Raw genomic sequence first — 15,240 nt, forward strand, 5'->3', positions numbered from 1 at the left:
CAGTTCTGCTCTGATCTTAGTTATTTCTTTCCTTCTGCTAGCCTTTGAATGTGTTTGCTCTTGCTTCTCTAGTTCTTTTAATAGTGGTGTTAGGGTGTCAATTTTAGATCTTTACTGCTTTCTCTTGTGGGCATTTAGTGCTATAAATTTCCCTCTACACACTGCTTTAAATATGTCCCAGAGATTCTGGTATGTTGCATCTTTGTTCTCATTGGTTTCAAGGAACATCTTTATTTCTGAATTCGTTTCATTATGTACCCAGTAGTCATTCAGGAGCAGGTTGTTCAGTTTCCATGTAGTTGAGCAGTTTTGATTGAGTTTCTTAGTCCTGAGTTCTAGTTTGATTGCACTGTGGTCTGAGAGACAGTTTGTTATAATTTCTGTTCTTTTACATTTGCTGAGAAGTGCTTTACTTCCAACTATGTGGTCAATTTTTGAATAAGTGCGATGTGGTGCTGAGAAGAATGTATATTCTGTTGGTATGGGGTGGAGGGTTCTGTAGATGTCTGTTAGGCCCGCTTGGTGCAGAGTTGAGTTCAATTCCTGGATATCCTTATTAACTTTCTGTCTTGTTGATCTGTCTAATGTTGACAGTGGGGTGTTAAAGTCTCTCATTATTATTGTATGGGAGTCTTAGTCTCTTTGTAAGTCTCTAAGGGCTTGCTTTATGAATCTGGGTGCTCCTGTATTGCGTGCATATATGTTTAGGATAGTTAGCTCTTCCTGATGAATTGATCCCTTTACCATTATGTAATGGCCTTCCTTGTCTCTTTTGATCTTTGATGGTTTAAAGTCTGTTTTATCAGAGACTAGGATTGCAACCCCTGCTTTTCTTTGTTTTTCATTTGCTTGGTAGATCTTCCTCCATCCCTTTATTTTGAGCCTATGTGTGTCTCTGCATGTGAGATGGGTCTCCTGAATACAGCAAACTGATGAATCTTGACTCTTTATCCAATTTGCCAGTCTGTGTCTTTTAATTGGACCATTTAGTCCATTTACATTTAAGGTTAATATTGTTATGTGTGAACTTGATCCTGTCATTATGATATTAGCTGGTTGTTTTGCTCATTAGTTGATGCAGTTTCTTCCTAGCATTGATGGACTTTAAATTTTGACATGTTTTTGCAATGGCTGGTACCTGCTGTTCCTTTCCATGTTTAGTGCTTCCTTCAGGATCTCTTGTAGGGCAGGACTGGTGGTGACAAAATCTCTAAGCATTTGCTTATCTGTAAAGGATTTTATTTCTCCTTCACTTATGAAACTTAGTTTGGCTGGATATGAAATTCTGGGTTGAAAATTCTTTTCTTTAAGAATGTTTAATATTGCCCCCCCTCCTTCTGGCTTGGAGAATTTCTGCTGAGAGATCTGCTGTTAGTCCGATGGGCTTCCCTTTAGGGATAACCCGACCTTTTTCTCTGGCTGTCCTTAACATTTTTTCCTTCATTTCAACTTTGGTGAGTCTGACAGTTATGTGTCTTGGAGTTGCTCTTCTCGAGGAGTATCTTTGTGGTGTTCTTTGTATTTCCTGAATTTGAATGTTGGCCTGCGTTACTAGGTTGGGGAATTTCTCCTGGATGATATCCTGCAGAGTGTTTTCCAACTTGATTCCATTTTCCCCATCACTTTCAGGCACACCAATCACACATAGATTTGGTCTTTTCACATAATCCCATATTTCTTGGAGGCTTTGTTCATTTCTTTTTACTCTTGTTTCTCTACACTTCTCTTCTTGCCTCATTTCATTCATTTGATCTTCAATCACTGATACTCCTTCTTCCAGTTGATTGAGGTGGTTACTGAAGCTTGTGCATTTGTCACGTAGTTCTCATGTTATGGTTTTCATCTCTATCAGTTCTTTTAAGGACTTCTCTGCATTGGTTATTCTAGTTAGCCATTCATCAAATCTTTTTTCAAGTCTTTTAGTTTCTTTGTGCTGGTTACATAGTTCCTCCTTTAGCTCTGAGAAGTTTGATCGACTGAAGCCTTCTTCTCTTGACTTGTCAAAGTCATTCTCCGTCCAGCTTTGTTCTGTTGGTGGCGATGAGCTGTGTTCCTTTGGAGGGGGAGATGCGCTCTGATTTTTTGAATTTCCAGCTTTTCTGCACTGCTTTTTCCCCATCTTTGTGGTTTTATCTGCCTTTGGTCTTTGATGATGGTGATGTACTGATGGGGTTTTGGTGTAGGTGTCCTTTCTGTTTGTTAGTTTTCGTTCTAACAGTCAGGACCCTCAGCTGTAGGTTTGTTGGAGTTTGCTTGAGGTCCACTCCAGACCCTGTTTGCCTGGGTATCAGCAGCGGAGGCTGCAGAAGATAGAATATTGCTGAACATCAAGTGTTGCTGTCTGATTCTTGCTCTGGAAACTTTGTCTCAGAGGTGTACCCTGCTGTGTGAGGTGTGAGGTGTCGGTCTGCACCCAGTGGGGGATATCTCCCAGTTAGGCTACTTAGGGGTCAGGGACCCACTTGAGCAGACAGTCTGTCAGTTCTCAGATCTCAACCTCCATGCTGGGAGATCCACTGCTCTCTTCAAAGCTGTCAGACAGGCGCATTTACCTCTGCTGAGGTTTCTGCTGCTTTTTGTTTAGCTATGCTCTATCCCCAGAGGTGGAGTCTACAGAGGCAGGCTGGCATCCTTGAGCTGTGGTGGGCTCCACCCAATTCGAGTTTCTCAGCGGCTTTGTTTACCTACTTAAGCCTCAGCAATGGCGGGCACCCCTCCCCCAGCCTCGCTGCCACCTTGCAGTTAGATCTCAGACTGCTGTGCTAGCAATGAGGGAGGCTCTGTGGGTGTGGGACCCTCTGGGCCAGGTGTCAGATATAATCTCCTGGTGTGCCGTTTGCTAAGACCCTTGGTAAAGCGCTGTATTAGGGTGGGAGTTACCCTATTTTCCAGGTGTTATGTGTCTCAACTTCCTTTGGCTAGGAAAAGGAATTTCCTTCCCCCTTGTGCTTCCCAGGTGAGGTGATGCCTTGCCCTGCTTCAGCTCTAGCTGGTCGGGCTGCACCCATGGACCGGCGCCAACTGTCTGACACGCCCCAGTGAGATGAACCCGGTACCTCAGTTCAAAATGCAGAAATCACCCATCTTCTGTGTTGCTCATGTTGGGAGCTGGAGGCTGGAGTTGTTCCTATTTGGACATCTTGGGTGCCCACCAAGGTAGGCTTTTTAAAAATAAGTTTGCATGACAGAAGGCTAGAACCCTCTCCAGTGCATTCTCTATCCCAAATGAATCGTTTTGTTTTGTTTTGTTTTGTTTTGTTTTGTTGCTTCCCGGCCCTTGGCAGCAATGGGACTGCAAGTGTAGAAAACTAAAGTAGTGCCCAACAGAAGGCAGGAATTGTTACAGATCCTTAAGAGTTCAGAGGGATCCCTTCTCCAGGTAAGAAGTGATTTTTTTTTTTTTTTTTTTTGTCTGACTTCATGCAGACGCCCTGGGCACATAGAAAGAACTGCCAATGAACTTTCTGTTTTAAATATGCATATTTACCAGTGTCAGTACTGCTTAGTAGGCCCAGTGGTGGCTGAACCAAGGACTTGAAGAAGGAGAAAACCAGTAAAAATGAAACCCTGATACTGGGTTTTTGCTCATCAGCTGCTTCAAAGGCTGAGAATTCAGACCTATTACAAGCTGCAGGCCATTACCAGATGCAGGAACTGTCAGGGACAGGTCTAAAAGGATGGAATTTTCTGGTTACCCTTCTGGTCTGATCGGGGTGTTGAAGGCCTGAAAATCTAATTTTACCCCACCCTGGGTTCCTTGGGGGTTCATTCAAGTGATTGGGAATTACCAGAGTTATGAAGGCTTCCATGTGGTCACAGAATGGGCACTGGCAGAGCTGGAATTCTTGATCTTTCTTCTTACAAAGAGTACTGGGTCCCTGCTAGGGAAGTGAAGGTCTGATGAAGCCTGGTATAAATTTATGCAGGAATGGTTGTAGAGGCAGCAGCTAACAAAATCCTCAGATGTGTAAGCTGCAGATGCCCACAGGACAATAGGAGTTTGGCTTTGTCACTCCAGATGAGGCCAGGGACCAAAGAGCAAGGAGAAGCTGAGAGTTAGGGTTCCTGGGTGACATTATATCTGGTCAGAACATGTGCATAATGCTGTATGTGAACTGTTTTTGCATACTGCAATGGTTATTAGTTTTCCAAATCACAGGGTAGGATATACTCATGGGAAGGCTGGTTTAAGCCATGTGAACTGGCTGGGGTGGGGCCCACAGAACTGTCCATAGCCCCTTCGTCTACCAGGAGGCTGGAGGTAGTTACCAGATGTCCTAGGTTTCGCTAGTGCCCAACACATTTTGACTCAGCAGAGGGTGGTGTCTCAGGCTCGGTTGGAGTCCAGAGCAGGATCTGGCTTGGTTACCTTTTTACTAGCAGGTAGTGCCGGTCTTCTTGCTAGACAGGCAGACTAAACACACACTTAGGGCCCCAGGAAATTAGGGCCTAAGGAAAGGTTTAACCTTATCCAGAATTTTGCAATCAGGAAATCTAGAAATAAGTCAATGGAATTTCAGCAAAATCATTTCGTTTAGTTTTACTTTTCTTTTGAATTACACGTGAATGGGAATGCCATGGTCTTTTCAATGCTTCAAGGCCTCTGAAGGTCCTAATTGGGCCTTGACAATAAATCCTGATAATTCTGAATAGTGACTATATTACTGCTACGATACAGTTCTGATATTCTTTGGCAGAGCCCCCTCCTGGCCACCAACACATACAATTGCGCCATCTTGTGGTACATGCTGTGCAGTGGAGAATGAGGTTTTTCTGGTTTTTTTTTTGTTTTGTTTTTGTTTTTGTTTTTTGAGATGGAGTTTCACTTTCGTTGCCCAGGCTTGAGTGCAATGGCGCGATCTTGGCTCACCACAACCTCCATCTACCAGGTTCAAGCGATTCTCCTGCCTCAGCCTCTCCTGGAATTACAGGCATGTGTCACCATGCCTGGCTAATTGTGCATTTCTCTTTTAGTAGAGATGGGCTTTCTCCATGTTAATCAGGCTGGTTTCGAACTCCAGACCTCAGGTGATCCGCCTGCCTTGGCTTCCCAAACAGCTGGGATTACAGGTGTGAGCCACCTAGCCAGGCCACCAGCTACAGAGCTAGCTGTTCTGGCTTTCTGTTTTTTTTTTTTTTTAACCGAGCGGCGGGAAAGTAGAGGGAGTGTGCGCTTCTGTGGCAATGGTGAGGTCAGCCTCATACCTAAGTTTCTGTTCTGTTCTACTTGCAGATTTAGCAATCAATACTTGTTCCTTTGACCTGCTTCCCTGCTCCCCCACCTCCTACAGCTCCATCTCCACCAAGCCTTCCTAACATGGGCCCTCAGCTCAGACATACCCATCCCGGTTTCTAGGACCAAGCTAGACAGAATTCTTAAGAGTTAGGATTCTTGACTTTTAGGTGTCATGGAACCCTTTGGCCAGCCTGTGAAGCCAACAGAATCCCTTCTCAGAATCACGTTTTTAGGTGCCTAGAACAAAATACATAGGAATAAAAAGGAAACCTATTACACTGAAATGGAGTTGTCCAAATATTAAAAATGAACTTGTGATATAGTTATCACACATTCAGTAACAAGATCTAGTGGCAGGTCTCTACCACTGTAATTTTAAAGTGGTCATGAGCAGAAGCAGTATTAGAAGATGCTGTAGTGCAGCTGTTGTAATGTGATATGCAACCATCTGTGACTTCCATTGATGACAAAGTCATAGGTACTGCTGATACCACTGTGGGTTGTTGCTTATGTTCATAATTGTAGGAAATGCTACATTGAATTTAAGAAAACTGAAGTTAGAGGTTAGTAAAGACAAAGATATGTTTTCTGCATCCAAATTCTCAGATCCCTGCTGTGGATGAACCCCATCTGTGAAGGCCCGGTTAAGCTGCCTTAGAGCACCTCTGGATAAGGAGGCTACAGATTGCAACCCGGGCTACCCTCTTGGAAGGTTTTTAGAAGAGGGTAATCAGAAACTCCATGGAACACCCTGAAAGGAAACCAAGTAGCTGCTATAGCAGCCGCCCTTCCCATTTTCTTCAACTCCCCTGTGTTCAGACTCCTGCACCAAGCACCAGAGTCTGCTGCAGCTTTAGATTTCACTTTTCTGGAGTCACTTCCTCTTTTCTCCAGAGGGTGGCGTAGAGGCAGAGCTAGAGATCATTTGGCAGCTACACCCTGAGGCATTACCACCTGCAAAGGAGCAGTTCTGGCCCTCTGTGGCTAACTTAGCTGCCAGGATGAGCACCTGCCAAGAGAAATCTGCCTTTTCCTTTCCCCGGGAACAGCGGGTGACCACCCTGCAAAGCATGAGCTGGAGACAACCTGTTTGACTCTCTACCCCATGGAGTTCAGAGACCGAGGCTAACTCACCTAGGAAGAAGGAAAGAAGCTGCAGGATGAGGCTTGGTCCTGCAGGACTAAAGGAAGAATTGGGATCCCTACTTGAGAGGCAAAAACTGGAGGGCCAGCCAAGTCAGTTTCCACTGGAGAAAAATAAAGGTGGGCTACTAGAAAGAGTCACTCTGAAAATAAAGTTTAAGGTCCAGAGGTTGCACGGGAAGTCAATCAAGGGGCTAAAAGCCAGAAGGCCATAGGCAGAAGTAAGAACAGAACAGTCTGCAGGATAATTATCCTGATGAGCGATGGGTCATGGTAGCTTGCCATTGTGGATCAGCTGGTGTGTCTGGTGTAAGCAGGGAAAACTGGATTCAAAGGTTCCGGGTGAGGGAGTCTGGGGATGCAGGAAAACATCCGGGGGTGTCAAAGTTGCTGGCATGGGATACTCTGGACAGGGGATACCAGGAGCAATCATGCATGAATTGGGCAGTTGTGAAGTCCGAAGCCTTTAAACTCTTATTTATGTGCTCCTTCTGCCTAAGGAGGTGACATGGCATTGTGGGTAAGTGTGCAGGCACTGAAGCCACACTGTCCAGCTTTATATTCCAGCTCTGCTTGTTACCACCTGTATGATCTTGGGCAAATTATTTAACCTCTCTGTGCTTCCACTTCATTAACTGTTAAATGGGGATAAGAATAATAGCCAACTCAAGAGGTTAACATTAGGCAATGTAGGTAAAGTACTTAGGAAAGTGCCTGATACATAGTATAATTTTAATATTTATTAGCTGTTATTATTATATTCTGTCAAAAGCAATAGAGCTGATTGTTTAAAGGTATAGGTTCTGGACACAGAGTAAGTTAAGTTTTAGCTCTGTTATGTGTTCTCTGTGTGAATCTGGGCAAATTATCCTCCCTGAGCCTCAGTTTCCTTATCTATAGAATGACAATAATAATACTATCTGAATTCATTCAGTTGTTGTGAGGATTAAATGAGACAATACATGTAAGGAGACTTGTACATATATAGGGCACATTCAGTGTTAACTCTTTTAACCTGTGGATGGAAAACAGGTAGGTCTGAAGCATGATGTCCAAAGTCAGTAGTTGATAAATAAAACAAATTGGAAGGATACACAAAATATTGTATTGTTGGTGGTGGTTTCCTTTAGAGGGTGGGGGTGGGGGTGGGGGTGAGAAAGAAGTCTCCACAGTTAATTTTGTGCTTTTTTGAACTTCTTGAATTATTTCTTTTACCATGTGTGAATTACAACATTCAAGAAATACTAATGGGCTGTCAGTAATTATGGGCCATCAGTGATCACTTATACTCTTGTATTTAAAAGGGAAAGGCTGATAATGGGACCACTGATCAAAGCATTTGGTTCTGAAGAAGACTCTGAGGTGCAGCGCCCTTTTGATGCAGGTAGTGACTAGGGCTGAAGACATCTGGGTACAGGGGAAGATGTGGATCTTATTTATAAAGATGTTGACAATGACCACTGTTTTGTGGCCTGGGAATGGTGTTGGTCCGTTAGAATGTCCTAGATAGTGTGTCTCAAATTATGGCCAGTGGACCAGCTGCAACATAATCTCCTACAGGGGCTATTTGAAGATCTCTGGACCCCATTCAAAACCCTTTGGATCAGAATTTCTGTGGTTGGGGCCTATGGATCTGTACTTATAACTAGCCTCCCAGGTCATTGATGTGAAATTAAAAGCAGTCTTCTGTTTCAGATAGACCTAAGCTCAAATCCCAGTCCAGCCAATCCCTAGTTGTGTTGAAGCTCCCACCCCTGACATTTGTCACTGCTAACTTGCTGGTTGGGTCCCAGGATCCTCTGTGCAAAACTCTGCTCCAATTGCACAGGCTCAATTGCATGGCTACCTTTTTCCTGGCTGCAGGCAGAAGAAAAGCCTCCTTTCTGTGTGTAACTGACCTCTTCTCTTCTTTACTGCACATGTGCAGTTATCTGATAAGCAGCCATCTTTTGTCCTTTTCTCCCTAGTCTCCTGTTACGAAATAATCGCCAATCCTCAAACATGGTTGCTCGGTGGTTGGAATTTACTGCTCTGACCAATCAGGGAGCTGATATTGTTTGCTTGGCTATTGCTTTATCCAGTTCACTGCCCTTATAACAACTTCTATTCACGTGCTCACCTACACTCAGGTGCAAAAGCCTCTATATGTCTCGGAGTGCAGGGGAAGATATGAGGGGCAATAATAATAATAGTGCTTAGCTAATGAGATTGTGGTTATTACAGGAGATAATGCATATAAAATGCCTAGCACAGTTCCTAGCTGCTGTTATTAAATCTGGCACTGGTGTGGGCTTTTATTTTCTCTTAAGTCCAATCCTGTCTCAGGGACTCAATGTCCCACATCCATAAGTCCACAAGGGAAAGGTTAGGTGCATAATGTCTGAAGTTCCTCTCAAGCCTGCGACTTTTCTTTGAGGAATTGTCCAAAGAACAACTTTGAACTGGCCCTAGGAAAGCTTCCCAGGTCACTTCCAGGCATTAGATGCTTCTGAGTAGGGTCTTGAAGGATAAAGAGGAGTCTGCATGCATGTACTGTTGTCAGAGCAGTTCTTGCCCAAGCAACAAAAAGCTGACCTCCCTTGCAAACCTTGCTTGAGCCTTAGAGCTACTTAACTGCCCTCTCCACCCCTTCCTTTGCCTCTACCTGTGCAATGGTCCCTATTTGGAAAATAATTTCTCTCAAGGCTCTTTCTATGCAAGCTCTCACTTGCTAATGTGGACATCCCTTCTCCCCTTTACATCTCCCAGCTGTGCCTTGTAAGGAGCTGTTTGTAATAGCTGTTTCAGAAGTGTAGCTAACTGATGACAGGAAATAACCATGGCTTTCAAACTTTAATGTGCATCAGAACCACTTGGGGGCTTATTGAACACATGAATTTTCAGGCGCCACCCCAGAACATACTCAACCAGCATCTTCAGTGATAGATAGGGCCTGGGCATCCATAGCAGGCATCACAAAGTGTACTCAGTCCATAGAACACCTGCATCAGAATTACTTAAAGTATTTGCTTAAAATGGAGATTCCTGGACTCGGTCCCAGACCTACTGAATCAGATTTTTAGGCTCAGGGATGATTATGTGGTTGTACTATAGCAGTAGTTCTCAAAGTGTGCCCCCACAACTGCCTAGCAGCGTCAGTATCACCTGCGAACTTGTTAGAAATGTGAGTTCTTGGGCCCCATCCTAGACCTACTGATATGGTTTGGCTCTGTGTCCCCACCCAAATCTCATCTCGTAGCTCTCATAATTCCTACATGTTGTGGGAGGGACCCAGTGGGAGATGAACGAATCATGGGAGCAGGAGTCTCCCACGCTGTTCTCATGACAGTGAATGGGTCTCACGAGATCTGCTGGTTTTAAAAATGGGAGTTTCTCTGGACAAGCTATCTCTTTTTGCCTGCTGCCATCCACGTAAGATGTAACTTGCTCCTCCTTGCTTTCCACCATGATTGTGAGGCCTCCCCAGTCATGTGGAACTGTAAGTCCAATAAACCTCTTTCTTTTGTAAATTGCCCAGTCTCAGGTATGTCTTTTATCAGCAGCGTGAAAATAGACTAATACACCTACTGAAATAAAAATTCTAGGAGTAGAACCATGCAACGTATGTTTTTACAAGACCTCCATGTGATTCTGATGCAGGCTCAAGTTTGAGAGCCCCTGCACTAAGGTATTACCACTGCTACGTCCCATCCATTGGATGTCACATCATGATGGTTCTGAGTCTGGGCAGCTGGAATTTACTTTTATACCCTACAGATTACTGCTGGGTATAAAAGTCAGTTACTGTTACCTCCCGATGACATTCCAGCAAGCTTAGCCTCACAACATTTTCTGGGCAGATCTTTTTCAGGTACCCTCTTGTGACAGGATGGTCACTATGGCAAGAGTGGAGGTGCCTGTCTCCATGAATCATGGATAAGTCAGGTCAGAGTTGCAAGGATTTTAGTGGAGGTAAATAGGCCTCAAACATAGCTAGAGTCAGAGGAGGCCTCATCTGTTCCTAAAGAGATCACTTAAGCCAGGCATGGTGTTTCACATCTGTGATCCTAGCACTTTGGGAGGCTGCGGTGGGAAGATCACTTGACCCCAGGAGTTTGAGACCAGCCTGGGCAACGTAGGGAGACTCTGTCTCTACAAAAAAAAAAAAAAAAAAAAAAAAAAAAAAAAAAAAAAAAAAAAAAAGCCAGGCATGGTGGCATGTGCCTGTGATCCCAGCTACTTGGCAGGCTGAGGTGTGAGAATCATTTTAGCTTAGAAGGTCGAGGCTGCAGCAAGCCATTATTGCGCTACTGCACTCTAGCCTAGGCCACAGAGAGAGGCCCTGTCAAAAAAAAAAAAAAAAAAAAGAAAAGAAAAGAAAGGAAGAGAGAGATCATTCAGAGGGGGAAAATGGATAAGATTCCCAGATGATACCTCATCGCCCCCAGCAATCTCTGTGATCCATTTGCTCATTCAAGAATCTTGCCACATTACATCTGAGGATGTCATGTCTAGCTTCAGCCAGGACATGACTTAGGAATTTATCCTCTGTGTTTTCAAATATGCATTTTGAAATATTTGTATATTAATTATTTTTTGTGTTACTTACACTTTCTATATGCCAAGAACTATACTAAGGACTTTATATAGATTATCTCATTAAAATTCCTACCTCACACCTGTGAGTCATGCAAGAAATTGAAGCTCAGAAAAGCTTGCCCAAGGTCACACCATTAATAAGTGACAAAGTTGCACCCATCAACTCGTCAGCACCCATCAACTCGAACACACCAACATGGCACAAGTATACATATGTAACAAACCTGCACGTTGTGCACATGTACCCTAGAACTTAAAGTATTAAAAAAAAAAGTGACAAAGTTGAGATTTGAAACTACGTTTATCTGACTGCAAAGCTCATGCTTATAACTATTCATTCACTTGCTCATTAATTCATTCATTTATTCATTCAAGTATTTGTTGAGACAATACTATGGGAAAGACATGGTCTAGGTTTTGGGCATACAATAGGGAACATGAGTAAGACCAATAAAAAATCTCTGCTCTCATAGAAGTTTTACTCTAATGCAGAAGGCACACAATAAACTACATAAGTAAGTAAAGTATATTATATAGTATATAAGATAATTGTAAGTGCCAAAGGTAAGGAAAGCAGACAAGTGGCAATATAATGTGTTTGGAGGGGAGGAAGTAAAAATAAGGTGGCCAGGAAAGATCTCATTAAGTAGGTGACATTTGACGAAAACCCAGAAGTAAGAGATGGAGCAGCCATTCAGATATCAAAAAGAAAGGTATTTAAGCAAGTGCGAAATCTCTGAGGTGGCAGCAGAATTAGTGTACTAGAGGAATAGGAAAGCCGCCTTTGTGATTGCAATGGAGCAAATGCAGGGGAGAGTAAAAGGAAATAAAGTCAGAGAGGTAATTAAAGGACCAGATCATATAGAGCTTCTAGGACTTTATATCTTACTCTAAGCGAGACTGAGGTGTAACATCTGTCTTAGGTTATAACAGCATTGTCCTGGTCACTATGTAAGAATAAACCAAAGGGAGGCATAGGCAGAAGTAGGAAGAATAGTTAGGAATATGTTGAAATAATTCAAGCAAAAGATGATGGAGCTGGGTCTGGCAGTTCCTCAAGTGGTTAAACTTAAGAATTACCATATGTGACCCAGCACTTCTACTCCTAAGCATATACCCAAGAGAAATGAAAACATATGTCCACATAAAAACTTTTAAGTGAATGTTCATAGCAGCATTATTCATAATAGCCAAAAAGTGGAAACAACCCCAATGTTCATCAGCTAAAAATGGACAAACAAAATGTAATGTATACATGCAATGGATATTATTCGGTCATAGAAAGTGAAGTAATGATCTATGTTACAACATCAATGTATCTTAAAAGCATTTTGCTAAATGAAACAAGCCAGTCACAAGACCACATACTGTATAACTCCATTTATATGGCCTTTCCAGAAAACGCAAAGCTATAGAGACAAAAGGTAGACTAGTGGTTGTTTTAGACTGGGGAAGTGGAGAGAATGGGCAACTAGGTGGGTGATAGCTAAAGGATACAGGGTTTTAAGAAGTGAAATATCTTTATAAAGGAAACTATAAAACTGTGATGAAAGAAATTGAAGAGGCTACAAAAAATGGGGAGCTATCCCATGATCATAAATTGGAAGGATTATTATTGTTAAAATGTGTACACTATTCAAAGCAATATATAGATCCAATGCAATCTCTATCAAAATACCAATGACATTCTTCAGAGAAATAGAAAAAAAATCCTAAAATTCTTATGGAGCAACAAAAGTCCCTGAATAGCTAAAGCAATTTTGAGCAAAAAGAACAAAGCTGGAGGCATCACACTACCTGACTGAAAATTATACTGCAAAGCTATAGTAACCAAAACAGCATGGTACTGGCATAAAAACAGATACATGAACCAATGGAACAGCATAGAGAACCCAGAAATAAATCTACACACAGCCAACTCATTTTTGACAACGGTGTCAAGAACATATATTGAGGAAAGGACTGTCTCTAATAAATGGTGCTAGGAAAACTGGATGTCCATATGCAGAAGAATGAAACTAGGTCTCCATCTTTTACCACATACAAAAATCAACTCAAAATGCATTGAAGACTTAAATGTAAGACCTGACACTATGAAAAATACTAAAAGAAAACATTGGAGAAGTGCTACAGGAAGGACATTGATCTAGGGAAACATTTTGGGGTAAGACCTCAAAATCACAGGCAACAAAAGCAAAAAGAGACAAATGAGATTATGTTAAGTTAAAAGGCTTCTGCATAGCAGATGAAACAATTAATAAAATGAAGAGACAACCTACAGCATGGGAGAAAATATTTCAAACTATCCATCCAATAAAGAATTAATAACCAGAATATGTAAGGAACTCAAACAACTCAATAGCAACAACAACAACAACAACAACAAAACCCCACCAAATAATCCAATTCAAAAATAGATAAAAGAGCTGAATAGACATTTCTCAAAAGAAGACAAATGGCCAATGGGTATATGAAAAAATGTCCAACATCACAAATCATCAGGGAAATGCAAGTCAAAACCAAAATGAGATATCATCTTACCCCAGTTAGAATGGCTAATATGAAAAAGACAAAAGAAAAAAAATGACAAATGCTGGTGATGATGCAAAGAAAGGGGAATGCTCATACACTATTCATGGGAATGTAAAGTAGCACAGCTATTATTTAAAACAGTATGTAGCTTCTATAAAAAAACAAAAATAGAACTACTGTATGATCCAATAAACCCACTGCTAGGCATATATTCAAAAGAAACAAAATCAGTATGTTGAAGAGGTATCTACACTTCCATGTTTATTGCAGGACTATTTACAATAGCCAAAATATGAAATCAACCTAAGTGTCCATGAGTGGATGAGTGGATAAAGAAAATGTATATATACAAAATGGAATATTATTCAACCGGAAAATGAAATTCTGTTATTTGTAGCAACATAGATGGAACTGGAGGTTATTGTATTAAGTGAAATAAGCTGGGCACAGAATGATAAATATTGCATGTTCTCACTTATTTGTGGGAGTTAAAAAGGTGGATCTCATGGTGGTAAAGAATAGGATGGTGGTTACTGGAGGCTAGTAAGGGAGGTGGGGAGGAGAAGATGAAGAGAAGTTGGTTAGGGGGTACAAAAGTACAGTTACAGAGCAGAAATAAGTTCTAGTATTTGATAGAAAATAGGGAAATTAAAGTTAGCAACAATTTCTTGTATATTTCAAAATACCTAGAAGCAAGGAGTTGTAATGTTCCCAACATAAAGAAAAGATAAATGTTTGAGGTGATGAATATCCCAATTACCCTGATTTGATCCTTACATATTGTATACATTTACCAGAATATCACATGTACTCCAAAACATTTATAATCATATTTTATTTTATTCTTTCAATAAAAATAACTTAAAGGGTGCAGGATTTCTTTGGGGGATGATAAAAATGTTCTAAAATTGATTTTGGTGATTGTTGCAAAACTCTCAATATACTAAAAACCATTCACTTTGAATAGATAAATTGTATGGAAAGTGGGTTGTATGTCAATAAGTCTGTTTTTTTTTTTTTTTTTTTTTTTTAAGATGATAGAGGGTTAGGCTGTAGTAGAAACAGTAGCAGTAGTGAAAAGCAGTTGGGTTCTGGATATGTTTTGAAGGCAAAGTAGGAAGGGTTTGCTGACATGCTGAATGTGGAGTGAGAAAGAGAAGAATCAAGGGTGAGTCAAGTTTTCTTCAGTTGGGCAACTTGAAGGGTGGAATTGCCATTAATTGATATTGGGAAGTCCATGAGAGGACAAGGTTTTTTTGTGGTAGGGATGGAGTTGATTTATAGATATGTTAAATTTGAGGTACTCATTAGACATCCAAGTAAAGAGTCAAGTAGACAGTCAGAATTATAAGTCTGATGTTCACAGGAAAGGTCCAGGCTGGAGATACAAATTTAAGAGCCAACAGCATAAAGATAGTATTTGTCTATGGTGTGTGTGTAATTATGCTATATTATCTCATGTGTATGGTTGCTCTTCTGTAGTCACTCCAGAACGTCTAAATCAGCACCTTCAGGGAGACTAGATCTTGGGAGTATGTTAGTATGTTTTTGAAGAAACAAATCAGTTTCAGTCTTCTGAATGATGACATTCATAAGGTGTGGATATGTCATTGAGGCACTGCATATGCCAAAGGGAATTATTAAATAGTTTAAACCTGTAAAGATCTAACAATCTGACTTTCATTCATTTCCTTTCTGATTTAGAGAGGATCATGTTCTCCTCCTTAGATTCAGGATTATGAATACTTAGT

The sequence above is a fragment of the Macaca thibetana genome, chromosome X, assembly GCF_024542745.1.
Source record: "Macaca thibetana thibetana isolate TM-01 chromosome X, ASM2454274v1, whole genome shotgun sequence".
In the NCBI taxonomy this organism is placed as follows: Eukaryota; Metazoa; Chordata; class Mammalia; order Primates; family Cercopithecidae; genus Macaca; species Macaca thibetana.